This window comes from Cervus elaphus, chromosome 13 (assembly GCF_910594005.1).
Source record: "Cervus elaphus chromosome 13, mCerEla1.1, whole genome shotgun sequence".
NCBI classification, from domain to species: domain Eukaryota; kingdom Metazoa; phylum Chordata; class Mammalia; order Artiodactyla; family Cervidae; genus Cervus; species Cervus elaphus.
Genome location: NC_057827.1, coordinates 70,534,250 through 70,549,693, shown reverse-complemented (window position 1 = coordinate 70,549,693; position 15,444 = coordinate 70,534,250).

The window sequence follows — 15,444 nt, the reverse complement described above, 5'->3', positions numbered from 1 at the left end:
GAAGCGGGGCTCCGACACATCACTCTTGGAGGGCACAGGCGGCTTGTCCAGGCTCTGCCCCCTGGCCAGCGGTCAGGCAACCACCTGCTGTCTCATGGGGAAGTCCTCCTGGCGGGACCAGAAGCTATCTCTCAGAAGGAGAACAGTTATCTCCAGAAGAGAGGATGGATTCACCCCGAAGTCCCAGAGTGCCTTGGCCAGCCCCTCGCCAGAGGCTGCATACGGCCTTCCTGGGGCCCCGAGCACTTGGGGACGCTGGGTCACCGGCATCATAAGACCGTGGGCCAGGGCACCCCAGGCCGCGTCCTGAACCTGCCGCGTGCCCGTCTCTCCTGGCCCACCCACGCTGCAGCCTTGCAGGCACCTGTTGGTGGAGGGATCTGGAACCTTCGAACCTGTGACGTGAGGCATGGAGCCCTGTGTTCCACCTGGAGGGAATGTCTTAACAGACCGCAGCCATGGCGCCTCCGGGAACCTCACTGCCACAGCGGCCCCCTGGGCTTCCCTGGGTCTGCTGCCTCTCCTAGCTGGTGTGTGTCTTCAAGTGCTTGGAGTTCTCCCCGCCTCCTGGCTGGATGATACCATCCGTGTGGCGGCCAGCATGATGCTCTGTGCCGGGAAAGGTCTCTGGTGAAAAACACACACAGTCCTGGGGCACGGCTGTGAGTTTGGACCATTGGCCCTGCCGGGTAAAACCACGCTCCGGTCAGCCTTATAGATTGTCGTGGAGAAAAAAAAAGACATTCCCAGGTCAGCGGCGGCCTCCCAAGGGTGAGGAGGGGGGTCCATTGGCTCCAGTGAAGGTACGACGAGGCTCAGGGGGCGGCAGGTGCGGGGGACGGACACCTGAGTGAGTTTACGGAGGGGCAGCCCTTCCCGGGACCCGTCCAGCTTCTGCCTGAGCTGCGCTCAGCCCCACTCGTAAGACGGGGACTGTGCTAGACTTTGGCTCTCCTGCTGCTTTCAAGCCTCTGATGAGGCACTGATTTCTGCAGTCTCTGCAGGGACCTGGCACTGCCCCTCATTTCTATCTGGATGGGAGAGGAAGTGCCAGGGTCTCCATTCAGCCCCTCCCACCATGCTGAGGATGTACTGGGATGGCGTAACGAGCCCCTGTCCACGGGTTGGAGAACTCATGTGGGGAAGTTACCTGTTTCCACCTCAACCCCAACCAGCTATGCCAGCCCTGGGGATCTAACCCAGCTGGGCTCTGCGGAAGGCTCCCCCCTGAGGATCAGCCTGCCATCAGTTACCTGACTGCAGCCAGTTCCCACGTGGACCCATTGGCTGCGGTCATGATTCGGGCCCCCGGAATTATTGTCAGTTCAGAGTCGGTTTTCAGGAACCCTCAAGAGGCCAAGGATTTCCTTTCTGCAGTTCAGTTACCACCGCAGGTGGTTGCAGCTCCCTTGGGAAAGGCTTGGGGTTTGCAGGCAGTGCCTGCACTTGCCTTGGGGCTACGACCTGACCTCGGCGTGGAAATGGGGTTCCAATCTGGTAAGGACAGTCCACTGTCAAGTGAGCTCGGAGTGGCCCAGGGGTCCTCAAGACGAGCTTCTGGTCCCAGTCTCTCCCAGTCGCGGCTGAACATTTAACATTAAACTTGGCAGGACTGGATTCAACTGATGGCGTAATTCAGCAACCTGCATAAGTAGATTTTATGGTTTAACTCATTAAGTGTTTTTATCGTAGAGCAGGTTTAGATTTACAGAAAAATTTGAAGGCAGTTGTCAGGTTCCCATGGAGCCCACATTCTGTCTCCTCTGCACCATCTTTTACAGAAATGGGGTGCGTTTGTTATAATTAACGAACCAGTATAGATACCCTGAGTTTCTCAGGTGGTGGTAGAGGTAGAGAACCTGCCTGCAAATGCAGAAAGTGTAAGAGACCCAGGTTTAATCCCTGGGTTGGAAAATCCCCTGGAGGAGGGCATGGCAACCCACTCCAGTGTTCCTGCCTGGAGAATCCCATGGACAGAGGAGCCTGTGGGAAACAGTCCATGGGGTAGCAAAGAGTCAGACACGACTGAAGCGATTTAGCAAGCACGCATGGATACAAGGTTGTTACCGCAAGTCCACGCTTTACTCAGATTCCCGAGTTTCCCCGTCAAGCTTACTTCCTATTCCAGGACCCCACCAGGACACCTTGTCACTTCACTCACGCTGTCTTCCTAGGCTCCTTGTGGCTGGGATGAGGCTCTAGGTTTTCCTTGTTTGGGTGACTGGCCAGCGTTGAGAACTGCTCAGGTGCCTTGTGGGAGGTTCCTTGGGTGGGGTCTGTCTGATGCTTCCCTCTTGGTTAGACTGAGGTTGCGTGCTTCTGGGGAGGAAGCACCCAGAGGGGAAGGGCCCTTCTCATGACTTCACATGTCAACATCACGTGTCACAGCAGCAGACACGTGAGGGGTGTGGTCAGGCTTCTTGCGGGGAAGGGACCCCCCTCCCTGTCCACGCTGTCCTCTGGGAGGGGTCCCTGCTCTGCCCTGGGGTATTAGGTCCTGCTTTTGCCCCAGTTTACGTATGTGATCACTTTTATATCAACAGGACTTTATGGAAATTTTATAGCTGGTGTTAAAATCCAGCAGACACTCACTTGCTCACGCTGTTGCAGCCTTGCTCGTCAGGAGCTCTGCGGTGGCTCCCGCCTCCCTTTGCCAGGACCCGCGGGCGTGTGTGAGTGTGGTCTGTGTTTTATTGTTTAAATTTGTTTCTTTTTCTTGGAGGATGATTGCTTTCCAATGTCCTGCTGGTTTCTGCCCCACGTCAGCATGGATCAGCCACAGGCCCTCCTGGAGCTCCTCCCATCCGCCACGCTCCGGGCCGTCACCTAGACCAGGTCGCACTCCCCGCCTCACACGGCACACTCCCAGCCGCGCGCTGTGTCCCCGCGGCGACGCACGTGTCTCTGCTGTTCTCCCCACGCGTCCCCGCCTCCTTCCCAGCGTCCACAGGTCTGCTCTCTGCGCCTCCACTGCTGCCCCGCAAACCGGCTCACCGTATGTAGTCTGTGTGTGTGGTGTGTGTGTGTGTGTGTGTGGTGTGTGTGTGGTATTCACGCGGCACAGCCCCCCGGCAACTGGCTGCGGAGAGGGCAGGTCTGTTCATGGAAGCCGGTGGGGCCAGGACCCAGGCCTGGATCCCTTGACGGCTCCGACGTGGGGGCTGAGATGCAGCAACCCCAGACCCTCGAACGGGAGTGGCACGTGTAGGAAATACCCGAAACCGGTTCTGGGCTCTGCAGACTCAGGCAGCGAGACGATGTGCTGGGGGCCCAGCCCTGCTCCCCGACGAGCGACGGGTGCCCAGGAGGAGGCCGCAGGGGGCTCACCGGTCCCAAGCTGGGTCCTCCGGGTTTGGGACTCCCCCCGGGGAATGCTGGGGCAGAGGGGCTGACCACCTAGAAGAGAAGGGGAGCCTGGTGGGAAAGTGAGCCCGTGGGTGAGGCTGGGGGGTGGGAGGACGCCTGCCTTTCCCCGAGGGCGGGGTCCCTGGGCCCGCGGAACCGCCCGTTCCCTTGCCTGACCCACCTCTCCTCCCCTCTCTCTCCGCATGCCCGCCTTCTCCTCCTCCAGGAATGGAATACGCTCACAGTGTTGGGAGCCTCTCCACCTACCCAGCCCCAAACCGGAACCGTCACCCTGTATAGCAACGCCACGCCCCCGGGGCGGTCCCTCCCCACGCCCACCCCCCAGCCCCGGGGACCAGCCGTCTCTCTTCTGTCCGTGGGTCTGCCCGTCGCGGAGCGCTCACGTGAATGGAGTCACGCAGCACACGTGTCTGCGCTCTCGGCACACTCTGAGGTCCACCCTCAGGTGCTGTGTCTGAACCCCCCTTTTCTTGGCTGCATAGTATTCCCTTTATGGATGGCCCAGGAGGTCTCAATTGATCCGTCCACTGATGGCTTTTTGGGCTAGAGGGAGCCTCTTGAAGCACAGGGTTTAGTGAAGTCTCTTCTCGTTACAAGCTTCCAGGGCTTGGCAAGATCCGCAGGAGCCCGTGTGGCCCCCCGGGGACCTCTGGGGACCCTCGTCCACCCCCGGCCTCGCCCTCGGTCCTCCGCCCCCGCCGCCCTTTCCCCGCTCCTGCACCTCGCCGGCTCTCCGCCACCTGCGTTTCCTGCGTGCCCTCCTGTTGCCAGACTGTGCTGCTCTGCCCTGCCCTCTGGCCAGGTGGCCCTCACCCTCCACGTCACTCCAAGGGATGGCCCCCGCCCCGCCCCGCCCCAGCCACACGCAGGGACCGTGGGCCCCCATCAAAGCCCAGCCGTGTGCCGACCATCCCGGCACTTCCATCTCTACGGCCCTGAGCCCAGCGGGGCGGCCGCAGCCCGGCTGGTCTTGGCGCTCTCCCAGCACGCTCCACCAGGGCGCCTGGCACGGGCTGGGTACTGGCCGCGGGCCGCGTGCGTTCCTGGAGGGCGGGGTCTGTGCACGCACGGGGCACCGGGCAGCAGTGCTTCACTGTGGCTGCACGCTCCTGCTTGGCGTCTGCGCCCAGCTGGCATCAGACGGCAGCAACCAGGCCTCCATCCAGCTGGCCGGGCGCACACTTGGTCTGCACCCGCTCCAGAGAGTGTGACATATTTTTATTTAAAAAAAGAATCAATAAATCATTTACAGGGCTGTCACCAGCCATTATGAGACTGCTTTAACCCCCTGTCTGCCGTGCTGAGAGGGTGGTGTTTTCACCCCTTCGTCTTAAATCCTGGGAGCAGGTGGCCAGGCGACCACCTCTGGTGGGAGTGCAGGACTGGACTTCTGGGAGGCCCTCGGGGACTGAGGCCTTGCTGCTCAGAGGTGCCCCCCAGCCACCGTCTCGGTGTGAAGCCGGCCTGGGCTGACCAGCTACCCACCGGGGGGCTATGGCCGCAGAACTTATCTGAACCCCCAGTTCCTCGCTCCTGGGGATGCTGCCCACCCAGCCAGAGTCCATGGAGCCTTGTAGCCATGAGGGGGGTCATGGCGGACCCCAGGGGCAGCCCGGCCTCCATCAGCCCGCCTCCTGCTCCGTTGCCACCGTCCCCAAAACATTCGGCTTCTTAGGTCCTGCGGGGTCCCCAGTCCCCCCACCCTGGGGGACTCTGCACAAGCCACTCCTCCGGGAAGCCTTCCAGAACACTCCAAAGCCCCTGCTGCTTTCTTGGTCCCACACCCTTGTTCTTTGGCAAGTGCTGCGGCCAGGCCTTTCTCCTGGCACACGCTCGCACCAGAGCTGGGGGTTTGCGGGTGCCCCTCCGCCCGGGCCTGGAGGGGTGTCAGGGCCCCCAAGCCAACAAGTGACTCCGGACGGTCTGGGCACCCACCCGCTGTGCCCACTCCCCGTTCTCTGACCCGGAGGGCGGTCATCACAGGAGCAGACCGTCCCCTTCCATGTGTCTTTGGCTTTGAACCACGGTAGATGTTTTGGCACCAGATTCACCTCCTTAATTATGTGTCTCGGGCTGGTATTTCAATCAGTTTGCATTCCTCGAGCATATGCCAGCCTCCAGAACAGCTCCACCTCCGAGAATGGCTGGAGACCATCCCTCCTACGGCTCTGCCCTCGTCACAGTGGGTGGGAGGAGGCTGGCCACCCCACCCATGCCCCCTCCCCCTTGGTCTGGCGTCTAAGGCCCCACTGTCTGCCTCAGGCGGCCTCCCAGCCCCGCACACGACCTGCCTTCCCACTTTCACGGTCCCACCGGTGTGCTGCGCTTGGCCACACGAGCCCTGTCCAGCTCCTGCACTTTGATGTCTTTTGATCATTTGACCAACATCCTTGGCTCCCTGAGCGCCCCTGAGAGCTCTCTGAACCTGGAGTTGACCTGCGCTCCTTTGGGCGTCTCCCGCCTGCAGGAACCTGCCGCTGGTCTCTGCTGCCCGCACCGCGCATCTGCTAAGTCGTCTCAGTTGTGTCCAGCCGTAGCTAACCAGGCTCCTCTGTCCGTCATATTCTCCAGGCAGGAACCCAGGAAGGGGTGGCCATGCCCTTCTCCAGGGGATCTTCCTGACTGAGGGATCGAACCTCTGTCTCTTAAGTCTCCTGCATCGGCAGGGGGATTCATCACCGGGACTGGCTCATGGGCAATTGACCTGCACACCACAGCCGTCTTCCAGGGCTTGCATGGAGCCGGCGTGCCTGTGCTGTGGGCAAGAACAGTCGGCGAGGCTCTGGGTGGGGCCTGACCCACTCCAGCCTGGCCACCACCGCCTGGGACACAGGCTCCCCACCACGGGGAACATCAGGAGATACTGTTTCCTGAGTTGGAAATGGCTTTGCTCATTTAAATACGCTGAACACAGATGGCCGTCCCCAACATGCAGGATAACCAGGGGCTCGTCCCCTGACCGCCCGGATTGACCTGGGTCTGTTTTCACACTTAAGGTTGGAAAAACGCCTGGAAAGACCTGGAAGGTGTTCGGGAAACCTGGAGCACGAATACATCTGGGGAAGGCCTGGGGCTGCGAGGCTCTCCTGTTAAAATATTAAGCCTGTTTTGTGCGTTATTTGTGTATTTTCCAAACAGATGCTGTAGAAACAAACAAGACTTTAAGAGCAGCACATTGAAATAAAAGTCCTGCTGGTCAATGTCAGCGTCTCCCTTTGCTCGCCGGGCCCTGCATGGGGTGGAGGCGGGGAGGACCCCGGCCTCTCTGGCTGCTGGTCTCGGGGTCCCCTGGCCCCAGCGCACACGTGCATTTATTCACCTGTCACCGTGCGCAGGAGGCCCGCCCCGCAGTGCTGGCCTGTGGACTGCGCGTGGGGGGATCTGAGGTCTGAGTGCCACGTGGTGACAGGCGAGGGCTGGCGCCCCGGCGCTGAGGGGCGGGTGGGGACGTGCGAGCTGGGGGTGGGCGGGGGTCTGGCGGCCTCACCGGGTGGGGACCCGAGCGCCAGCTGCCTTTGCTGGCGGGGCCGGCGCCTTGCCACCACGCGGCAGAATCGGCAGCGCAAGCAGCAGCCGGAGTCTTGGCTGGGAGCAGCAGTGGCAGCGCCAGGCCCAGCTCCTAGCCAGGCGCCCTGGCAAGCCCTGCAGGACACATTGAGCTCCAAACGCCAGCCGGTGGATCGCAGATGGGCCTCCGCTTGCCAGCAGAAGCGGTGGTGGAATGCAAGGCCCCGCTGCCCCGCCCCACAGAGCCTCTGCCTCTGGGGGGCTCGCAGAGCAGCCTCGGGGACCTCTGGTGAGGTTCTCTCCCCAGGGCGGAGGCAGCTGGCACTTCGAGGGGGCCCTCCTCCTTCTCCGCAAACCCCGCCACCTCTGCCATTTGTCCTAAACAACCATCCCCTCCGTTCGAGCCCCTGAATCAAATCTCTTTCGCAATTTGTCAAATTATGCAGAGGAGCCGGCAGAAAGGAAAGGAAGTCATTTGATTCTATTATGTGGAAATTAGCCTGAAACAGAGGCTGTTCGCCTGTTGGAGCAATTTCTCTCCATTTGTTCCCGGAGAAAATTGCCCGCCTGTCCTCAGCTGGTCTGAGCTGGCTCCCCTCCCCAGGCCAGGAGGGACGGGGCTGTGCCCATCGGCAGGAGTGGAGAAAAGGAGGCTTCCCGCAGCTGTCCTGGGAGGGCTGGGCCAGGCAGGCAGGATGGGCAGGCCCACCCGGCTGCCGTCTGCCCCGGAGACTGACGCCCAGCTCCGGACGGCCAGGATTCAGGCTCCCTGCGGGACGGCCAGCCAAGCCCCGCGTGGAGGGAGCCCGGGTGGGTGGGTGGGTGGGGGGCTGGAGGAGGGACGCTGTGCCTGAGGGACCTGGGGGGACAGGAGTGCTGCAGGAGGGGCTGGAGAGTCCAGCTGGGGGCACAGAGGCTGTGGGCTTGATCTTGCCCTGCAGAAGTCCAGGCAAGACCAGGGTGTGGAGGCCCACGTGCGTCCTATGTCCTTCCAGAGGTGACAACCACCCACCCCAGGGTCCCCCCAACCTGGCTCTGCTGCAGGGGTCACCGAGTCTGGGGGGCTGCCGGCTGCAGCCCCTCCCGGCCTCCTGTGAGCAGATGCCCATCAGATGCCATCTGCGTGCTGCCCGGAGCTCCTGCACCAGCGTCGGGAAGGCGCCTCCGTCCCTGGTTATGGGGGGGCCTGAGTTACGGCCCCGTGCCTCTGAGTGGGCACGCTCATTCACAGTCAGGACCCACTGATCCCCAAGCCCACCACCCGCAAGGGCTCTGAGCGAAGGCACGGGGTTCGGTGGGCCTCTGGGGGCCCTGCTGGGCATCGTGGAGGAGACTCAGGGCCAGAGGCTCAGGTGGGGTCAGAGATCAACCTTACCTGGCCCTGGTGGAGGAGAGGGGAGCCCCTCCCGGCCGCGGCCATATCCTTTTGGGGGCAGTCTTGCTTTTCATGAAGTAAAGTTTACATGAAGGGCCATGCACAGATCTTGAGGGTCCATTTTGACGGACACGTGCATGCATGGGACCAGCGCCCAGTCACGCTGACGGCCACCTCCGCCGTCCAGAACTGGGCTGCCCCATACCCCGGCCGCCTGTACTCTGATTTCGTTAGGTTGGTTCTGCCTGTTCTGGATCTCAAGTAAATGGAATTGTGTGGCGTGCATCCTGTTTCTGGCTTCTTCGATTTAACGTAATGTTTCTGAGACCTGCTCATGCGGTTTGTTCTCTGTTGTTATTGGGGAGTATTCCATTTTATTCCAGAATGCACTGGTGCTTTTTTTCCCCAGTATTTGACTATTACAAAGGAAGCTGCTACTACAAAACTTCTTGCGCAAAGTACATGTGGGGACGTAAGTTTTCCTTTCTTTGGGGTTCATTTCCAGGAGTGGAATGGCCAGGCCGTGGACTGGGTGCGTGTTTATGTACAGAGAGAAGACCAAACTCTTTTCCAAGTGTATGAGGATCTGATTTCCCGTAGGAACCCGAACGTTTGGCCTTATTAATCCAGGGGGCAGAAGTCCTAACTCCTTGAGATTTTAATTTACATTGCTCTAATGAATAATGATGTTGAAGGACGTCCTTTCATGTGCTTTTTGGCCATTTGTCTATCTTCTTTGTGAAGCATCTGTTCATGTCTTTTGCAGGTTTTCAGTGAATTTTTTTTTCTTTCAGTTTTATCAAGATTTGACTTACATGCAGCACTGAGTGAGTTTAAGGTGTGCAGACGTACATATATCATGAAATCATTACCACAGTAATTAGTAAAAATCCATCTCTTCATATAGTCACAAAAAATGGTTTTCTCTCTGAGATGAGAGCTTTTAGGACCTGTTGTCTGAGCAGGTTCCGTACCCCACGTGGCGGTGCTGAGTGTGGTCCCGTGCTGGGCGCTGCCCCTCCCGCAGTTACAACCGTAAGCCCGAACCTTTTGATCACCTCTGCCTGTCTTTTTATCTTTTCTTTGTAGTAACAATAATGTGCATGTTCTGGACATAGGACGTGTGTGTATAGACATCACATCTCCCCGACTCTGCGCCTCTCTGTCTTCTTTCTCGTCTCTTTTTCTCCCCTTCCCTTCTTTTTCGTGTTTTGCGCTTTTCTTTTCTCTGAAGACCAAAGGGACTCTTCTGTTGTTTGAATGAGTGATGGGGAGACATAATTTACACGCATGAAACTCCTGGGAAGGGGACAGACGATCCAAACCAATGTAGAGGAAATGTTGACCTGTGTTCTGGGCACTGAAAGCGTAATGGGGTCATTGAGCAGAGTCCTTGGAGGAGCTGGGTGAGGGCTGGGCTCTGAAAGATGGTGCGTCAGGTAGATTCACTCCACTGCAAGTGATGGAAACTCAGCAAAATGGCATTTAAACAACATGGAGGGCATGGCAACCCACTCCAGTGTTCCTGCCTGTAGAATCCCATGGACAGAGGAGCCTGGCAGGCTGTGATCCACAGGGCCGCACAGAATCAGACACGACTGAAGCAACTTGGCATGCAGGCACGTCTTTTTTCCTTACAGAGCAGGAAGTTTAAGAACTGGTCAGTTGTTGGCAGTGACAGATTTTATTTTCTTGGGCTCCAAAATCATTGCCGATGGTGACTGCAGCTACGAAATTAAAAGGCTCTTGCTCCTTGGAAGGAAAACCATGACAAACCTAGACAGCTTATTAAAAAGCAGAGACATCACTTTGCTGACAAAGGTCTGTATAAGACAAAGATACGGTTTTTCTAGTCATCATGTGCGGATGTGAGAGTTGAACCATAAAGAAGGCTGAGTGTTGAAGAACTGATGCTTTCGAACTGTGCTGCTAGAGAAGACTATTAAGAGTCCCTTGGGCTGCAAGGAAATCAAACCAGTCCATCCTAAAGGAAACCAGCCCTGAATGTTCATTAGAAGCACTGATGCTGAAGCTGAAACTCCAATACTTTGGCCACCTGATGTGAAGAGCTGACTCATCGGAAAAGACCCTGATGCTGAAAGACTGAAGGCTGGAGGAGAAGGGGACGACAGAGGATGAGACGGTTGGATGGCGTCACTGACTCAATGGACATGAGTTTGAGCAAATTCTGAGAGTTGGAGATGGACAGGGAGGCCTGGCGCGCTGCTGTCCATGGGGTCGCAGAGTCAGACACTACTGAGCGACTGAACTGAAACAGTTGTTGGCAGTGGTCCAGTGTCTCCAGTTCGTTGGGCTGAGGTCTCTTCTTCTCTTGTGATTAGAAGTGGCTGCTTAATTGAGTCACTAGGGCCTTGTTACAGCAGAAACGTAAAAGAGCAAGCGGGAAGTTGATGGTGAACGGGCAGACTCTGGAGTCTGGAAACACCAGGCCAGCAACTCCCAGGGGCCTTACACTTTTCTGTGAAGGGCCACAGTTGGTTAGATGGGCCAGACACTTATTTCTTTCTTAAACTGAGGTTTAATTGACATATGACATAATGTTAGTTTCAAGTGTACCCTGTAATGATTTGATAACCGTTTGTTTTCTCAGTGCTGTCTTGGATACATTAAGTTTTACATTTTGATGAAATTGTCAGTCATTTTTCCTTTTCTCTCCCAGTGCCTTCTACATCCTCCCCAAGGACATCTAGCTTACTGCAAGCTTGCAAAGGTTTTCTCCCCAGAGTCCTTCTAGACGTCTCCTAGTTGGTCTCTCATCTTTAGATCTGTGACCCATGTTGAGTTAATTGTTACATACAGCGTGAGGAGAGGGTCTATTTCCCCTACGTTTATCCCGCTGTTGAGACGACTTTCCTTTGTGCATTGAATTGTCTTGGAGCCTTTGTCAAAAATCAATGGGCGGGCTTCCCTTGTGGTCCAGTGGCTGAGAATCTGTCTGCCAGTGCAGGGGACACAGGTTCAATCCCTGATCCAGGAAGATCCCACATGCTGCAGAACAACCAAGCCCATGTGCCACAAGTACTGAACCTGTGTTCTGGGGCCCGGGAGCCACAACTGCTGAAGCTTGAGTGCCCAGGGCCTGTGCCCCACAGCAGGAGAAGCCACTGCGGTGAGGAGCCCGGGCACCAGAGCAGCTCCCGCCCCCACAGCTAGAGAAAGCCCACACACAGCAGCGAAGACCAGCACAGCCACAGGGAAATGCATCTTTTAAAAGAATCGGTGGGTCACGTGTTCGTGGGTCTGGCTTTGGAGTCTGTCTGCTTCCCTTTTGTACCTCCACCCTTTCATGGTGTCTCACCACTTCGATTTTGGTGGGTTTGTAGCACATCCTGAAATTGGGTGGTGTGGGTTCAACTCTGTCTTTTCCAAGATGGGTCTTCTATTTCTAGATCCTTGGCACTTCCAGATACGTTCTAGAATGTCCTCTAGACGTCTGTGCATGTCTGCAGAAAGCCTGCTGGGATTCTGATGGGGATGGCTCTGGGTCTGTGGATCCGCCTGAGGTGTCTGGACATCTCACTGCAGCAGCAGCCCCCCGACCTGTCGGTCCTCCGTGAGGCTTTTCTTCTCTTTCTCTCAGCAGTGTCTCTGGGTCGGATCTGCCTGTGTCAGAGTTAGGGGGCCGTGTGGGCTGCAATCTGGAAAGAAGGACCAGATGCCCCCAACCCTGGTCCAGGGAGGCTCTGAGCAGCGGAGGCAGCCCCTTGGCTTCTGTTCCTGGCGGATGCGGCTCAGCCTCTTCGAACTGACCCATAGACTCATGTGATCTTCATCAGAACCCCAACAGACTTTTTTGATAGAAGTTCGTAGACTGATTCTAAAACTGGGCTGGACGTGCTGAAACTCTGGAAATGGAAAGGCTCTTGGTGATGCTCGGATGCACACATCTCCACGGGGGTTGCCCTCCTCCCACCCCAGCCCCAGCTCAGCCTTGGAAGATTCTACGTTATCCTTCGTCAGAGGAGGAAAGGGAAGAAAGTGGTCCCAGAGGCCCCAAACCTGGCGTTACTGAGAGGCCCCAGCATCCAGCCCCGGTCTCTGCTTTTGCCCTCGGGGTTTGGTTACACGTTGACAAAGACACCCAGAAAGTTGAACAAGACTCAGTTCTCATCTGTTGTTATGGTTACAAGGAGGGGAAATAATTTCCTGTGAGGTATCTTCTGATCACTGCTGTCGGATGCAGGAGCAGATTAGGAGAGCACCATGGTGATGTCCCTGGCTTGCTGGGGGCCACGAGACATTCGTTTTGACCTCGTATGTGGGGTTACAGTCTGCCCGCTTCACTGGGGAGATAGAATGGACCTCATTAACAGCCATCAGATGATCACTTTGCTGGTTTTATTGGGCTTGTAAAATTGCCTTTACCCTGTTCTCTCCGAAACGCTGGATTACGACATTGCAAGAGATCAAGGAGGCTGGTGTGTGTGTGGTGGGGAGGGGGGGTGCTGGGTGTGCGGGGGCTGGAAGGGAGCCCACCACCAAGCCCAGGGTTGTGGCCGGTGGTCTCCTTCCTACAGGGAGTCAGCCCGCTGGCACTGGGACCCCACACGACTTGAGACACACTCTCTGGGGTGACTCCCACTTCCCCCTGACCGCTGACCCTGCCCTGAATGGCAAGGGGAGGGGGTGGAGATGGACGATGTGACCAGCAAGACATCAGGGGTTTCTGGTTGGGGGCCTGGGGGCAGGGGCTGTGGCCAAGGAGGGTCTGCCACAGTCTGGGGCGCAGTGGGCTGGGGGGTGCAAGCGGTGCAGTGGTCAGAACCCCAAGGCGGCCTGGGCCTCGTGAGAGAAGAATCTCCTGCCTGCTCTTGGGGGTGGGGGTTGGGCACAGAGAGCACCCAGCTGGGGTGGTACCAGGGCTGGGGGGGGGGGGGGCTTGCTCATCCGAGGCCTCAGTGCAGCCCGCTCCTCTGGACCCCAGGACCCAGGGCGCCTCCAGAGACCACGGTCCTATTCTGCCGGCTCCGGGCAAGGCCTGCTTCCTCCTCCCGATGGGGTGTGGGCATCAGAGATGGGGAGCCCAGGCCACCTCCGAGGTCTGGGGCCTGAGTACTGGGAGGACAGCTGTGCCCCCACAGGGGACGGAAACTGCAGGCTGCCCAGGACGCAAGGTCAGGCGCAGCCAGGGTGGGCGGGCTGCACCCCTCCCGGCCCCTCTCACGCGGGCTCACCTTCCCCGTGTGAGCCCGTGTGGTCTCTGCGGGACCCCGCAGTCCCATCAGAAAGGCCCCTCCCCTGCCCCTGGTAACCACACTCTGGGTCAAGTGGGTGGGCGACCACCTCGGGGGTCTCCTTCCCTGCTTGGGCCTTCGTTGCTTTTTCATAAACTGAAGAAATTCCTGCAAGCGCGGCTCACTCGCCCCCCCCCCCCCCCAAGAAGCTTCCCTTTCTTCCTTTTTTTCATCAACAATGGATAGAGAGGAGCATGTTTTTAGTGTCAAAAATCAGCGGGTGGGGCCTCTCGGAGAGTGTCTGGACTTAAACTCTCCTGCCTTAAACAGCCAGGAAACTGGACAGAAGATGTGAGGCAACCATCCGCAGACCCTGGACAGTGGGCAGCTCGGGACCGAGGGCCCCGATCGAGGGGACAGGTGAGTGAGCCGCCGCCGCGCTGCCTCCTGCCAGGGGCGGGCACACAGGGCCCAGAGGTCCTGGAGACTTGAGGAGGTGGGGGCCAGAGTGCTGGGAGGCTCAGGCGGCTGGAATCTGCAGGACAGGACTGGGGAAGAGAGAGGAAGGCAGAGAAAGAGCTGCGGAAGCCCGCACCCAGATTCCCCCAGGGGTCTCTGCCTGAAGGCCCAGAGTCCCATCCGTGGGGCGAGGCTGCCAGAGAGACTGCGGAGAAGCAGCACAGGCCAGGGCTTCGGGCGAGTGATGTCCGAGCCGGTGGCCTGACCGTCCACGCCAGGGGCGGAGAACTCGCTGACCCTCCCCGAGCCAGGGTGGGAGGACTCGCTGACCCTCCCCCGGCCGGGGGCGGAGAACTTGCTGACCCTCCCCCAGCCAGAGGGGGAGAACTCGCTGACCCTCCCCTGGCCTGAGGGGGAGAACTCGCTGACCCTCCCCCAGCCAGAGGGGGAGAACTCACTGAATACTAAACACGTGGATGTTCATAGGATGGACTCCATGAGAGCCCCACCTCCTCAGTGGGATGATAATCCTGGAGAAAGTCACAGCCTACAGCTGTTCCCAGAAGCATCAAAGTGAAACTGAAAGTGTTAGTCGCTCAGTCCTGTCCGACTCTTTGCAACCCCGTGGACTGTATGGACTGTAGCCCGCCAGGCTCCTCTGCGCATGGAATTCTCCAGGCCAGAGTACTGGAGTGGGTTGCCATTTCCCTCTCCAGGGGATCTTCCCGACCCAGGGACTGAACCGGGTCTCTGTGTCATAGGCAGATTTTTTACTGCTTAAATGACCAGGGAAGTCCCAGAAGCCTCAAAACCAGCCCCCAAAGGACCACACTTCAAAGGGATGTGATGGAATTGCACACTCAGCAGTGTGTGTTCAACAGCCAATCCGAATCCGTGGGAAAAGCAAAGGCCCAGGAAGCTGTGTCCCAGGAGCAGGAGAAAACTCAGTTCGTGGAAACAGACCTGGAAATGACAGAGCTGATGGAAAAGACAGGCAAGGATGTCAAAACACTTGCTATAGATAGGTTCATCTGCCTAAGGGCTTAAAGGAAAACATGAACACAATGAGGAGAAAAGTGAGATACAAACATTTCAAATGGAAATCATGGTAAAGATGGAAATACAATCCTAGAGTGAATATTTCATGGGGTGGGATCAGACTCCACAGAAGAACCAGTAGGTTTGTGTTAGCATCGAAAGCAGGAGTCGGGAAAACGTGGCTAGCTTGCCTGCTTTTGTAAATACAGGATTTTGTGGGCGCACGATCAGACTTGTCTGCTGCGTGTCATCCACGACTGCTTCTGAGCCGCTGCGTCGGACCTGAGCGGCTGTGACAGCAACCGTGTGGCTGAAATGCTATGCAGCCCGTGACAGAAAAGGTCGGCTCACCCTAATTTCAAGTATTTACCTTGTGGTCTCCATACACCATAAATTGTAGAGCAAACCCTCTGTTTCTCAAAACCAAGGCACATGTTAATTTTAAGCCAATGGATCAGAGGGATTCCCAATCAGTAGAACATGAACTCTGAGGATGGTAATGTA